The 3,193-nt window shown below is 40.2% G+C and overlaps 1 long non-coding RNA gene across 2 annotated transcripts in view; it reads right to left on the reverse strand.

Moving 5' to 3' along the window:
- The window catches only part of LOC103751241, a 12,202-nt gene that overhangs the window by 5,709 nt on the left and 3,300 nt on the right, over nucleotides 1-3,193 (reverse strand). The window contains exons 3-4 of one of the 2 annotated variants that reach the window (XR_003847236.1): nucleotides 2,742-2,809; nucleotides 612-1,785 (exon numbers count right to left, since the gene is read on the reverse strand). This is a non-coding gene — a long non-coding RNA (uncharacterized LOC103751241). Of the gene's footprint in view, nucleotides 1-611; nucleotides 1,786-2,741; nucleotides 2,810-3,193 lie in introns of those variants that run through there. The other variant, XR_003847235.1, reaches the window with a different exon arrangement.

The raw sequence follows: 3,193 nt of genomic DNA on the forward strand, positions 1-3,193 counted from the left end.
AAAACTCATTCAATTTTATGTCTTACAGGGCTTATACTGAGTTTGATATTGTATAACTGTATTAATTCAACATTGAACCTAAAAATTTTATAGCCACTTTTGAAAGAGATGTATCTTTGCTCTGGAAACCATTACTGAATATGATAAAGCTGTAATGAAATGCTTCTTCTAATCATGTAGTTATTATTAAAAAAATTTAAAAAGATGTCTTTGTACAAATATAGAAGAAATGAGATTATTACTTGAATTATAAATTATTCTAGTTTCCAGTACAGTGGAGTAAGTGTGCATCACCCCGCCTTTCCCAGTGAACACAGCTATAAAATCGGTGCAGAGTGTGTGGAGCTGAAGTTATAGGACATTAAAAGGTCACTAGTATCAGGTGGACTGGAAGACACCAGAATTCACTGAATTCTGAAGCAACAATGAGTTTACCACTTTTATTCCTCTAGGATGCAAGAAGGTAAATCAGCATAGACCAAAGCCGCAAATTAGATGGTGGTACACTGTTCCAGAAGGGGTGTCCAAGTTCCAGCATGTAGAGGACAGGATGCAGATATCATTCTCTTTGTTTCCTTGCTTGCTTGTTCATTTTCCTGTTTTTTTTTTGTTTTTTTTTTTTTTTTTTTTTTCATTTTTCACCCTCCAGGCGACCCCTTCAAAGGTAGCCAGGGAAGAGGCTAATTGCAAGAGGACCCTACAGGAACCAAAACTTGGAGGAAGAACCTTCTTAGTGGAGAAATCCTAAGATGGGCAAAACCTCTGAGTCCTTCTACAATTTGGCCCAGATGTAAGCACATTCACAGAAACATTCAGGATGGCAGGGAATCTCAGGTCCTAACTTCTGAACAGAAGACTAGTAACCTGATCCTCAGAAAATAGAAAGTAAGGCCAGCAAGATGGCTCAGTGGGTGAAGACACCTGTCATCAAGCCTGACAACTTGAGCTGGATTCAAGACCTACATAGTAGAACGAGTGAACTGACTCCCCAAAAGTTGTGCTCTGACCTCCATAAACAGGTATACACACACACACACACACACACACACACACACACACACACACACACCTAAATGTAATTTTAAATGCTATTAAAGAAAAATGAGAATGAGAATTTTAGGGGAGATCCTGGGAGCACAGGGCTTGGAGACTCATTAGTTCACTCCTGAGCTGCTTGGAAAAAGATAATGTGGTTTCTAATTACTTAATGACTTTTCAGAATTCTACCCAGGTTTCTGGTTGACTTCCGGAGGTTCACACACAGGAGAAACCCTAACAGCACAGTAAAAAAACTGAAATCTGGTTTCCTGACCACAATTTAGAGATCAAGTTACCTTTTACTTAAAGAGAGGCAGATAAATAGTCTATGTGATATTGCGTCAGTAGACCATCAAGACGACCAGTATAGAGTTCAGTCACTCACTTGCAAGACAAAGGGATGATGAGTGTGTCCTATGGAAGGCATTTCTTGGGACCACATTTCTTTAAAAATAGTGTGTCCGACTTTAATTCCATGTATTTTGCCATAGAAAGTAAGCAGTTCATGCCTACATATAATAGGCTAGGAGAGGGGCTTCAGGAGTGGTCCCAACAGCTGTTAGAATCCTCATGAGCCGGTACTGGCTGGGTGCTAATTTCCAAAAGCGGACTGGGTACTGTTGTATGGAGTAGACTATATGTTGGTCAGATTGGAAGTTGCTTGATTGCTTTCTCTAGGGTTCATCAAAAGCAAAGTCTTATTCAGTGGAAACCAGAGACCTAGTTATCTGAGGAAGTGCGGCATTGCTAGAACACAGGGAATGAACGACAAGTTTACACAACCCCTTCCCTGCAAGCTTGAAGAGCTGGCAAGAAATGACACATGGCAAGTTGTGTCATAGCTCATATCTATAACCCCAGCATCTGGGAAGCTGAGGCAGGAGGATTGTTGTGAGCTCTAAGCCAGCATGGACTCTATAGTGAACTCCAAACCACCCTGGGTTGTAGAGCAAGACCGTATCTCAAAAAACAAAACAGAGCCAGAAACAGAAGGAATACATTTCAACTTGTCTTGTACTGAAATGACATACAAAAATCCATTTATGTTTTCATATGCATGTACCACCTTACTAGCTGTAGTTCTTCTATGAAAAGGAGATGGGTATCATATATAAGGGCCAATTGTTATATTCATTATGAGGGTTTTGGCAGGAGCAAATGAAATAAACATAAAGTGATGGACATTTTAAAACATTTTGTCTGCATCTAGTATCATAATCAGATTATCAACATTCATTTCCATTTATTGCTTTTTAATTGCTCTCGGTGTCTCCATCCCAGAGTTTTTCTACCCAAAACTCTATCTCCAGGTAATTCCACTTGCATGATGCATGGAGTGACATGTGTTCCTAAGCTTTATATGTGGGAGAATGTCTGTTAAATTCACAAGGCAGAGATATTCTTATAAAATACAGTCACAAGGGGGCATCTTCCTCCTGTCACCACTGCCTGCTGCTGTGATTCATTCGCCACGTTACAGATTTCAAGACATATAGAATGTAATTCACAGAGACAGTATTTTGTCTTACCTCTGCTCCTGTTACTGGACTCGATTGTTCTTGTTATCCCAGAACAATCTTTACCAGCACCACCCTCTGCTGTCTTCTGTCTCCTTTCCAACTTTCTCTAAACACGAATGCATCTTATCTTGCTTTAACATAGAAAGTGGTGACAAGAGATGGATGACAAAGTCTTATCCTTACCTCAGGCATGGGTCCCAGTGAGCAGACAGGGTGTGAGGCTCCATTTCTGCTGATCAAATCGTGGGACTCTGAGTCAAGATACAGGGGAGAATGGAATGCATTTTTTCCTCTCCTACCCCGAGCACACTTTTTTTTTTTCTTCCCAGGGTATTTATTTCATAAGATGAAGTCAGAGCAGTTTTTCTCAATCCCTTGTTGACCATTTGTTTAGATTGCTTCTCAGTCTTAGTATTGGACAGAATTAGTTTTCATCAATTTCTCCCTCATTGTGCTATTGTATAGTCAAGGTTTCTCAGCTTCAGCACTACAGATGCATTGAGTTAGACGCTTCTTTGTAGTAATTGTTATCCAGGATATTGGAATGATCAACTGCATCCCAGTCCTTACACACAAAAAGGCAGCACTACCCTACACACACACACACACACACACACACACACACACACACACAC

This window comes from Nannospalax galili, unplaced genomic scaffold (genome assembly GCF_000622305.1).
Source record: "Nannospalax galili isolate Female #2095 unplaced genomic scaffold, S.galili_v1.0 scaffold666, whole genome shotgun sequence".
NCBI classification, from domain to species: Eukaryota; Metazoa; Chordata; class Mammalia; order Rodentia; family Spalacidae; genus Nannospalax; species Nannospalax galili.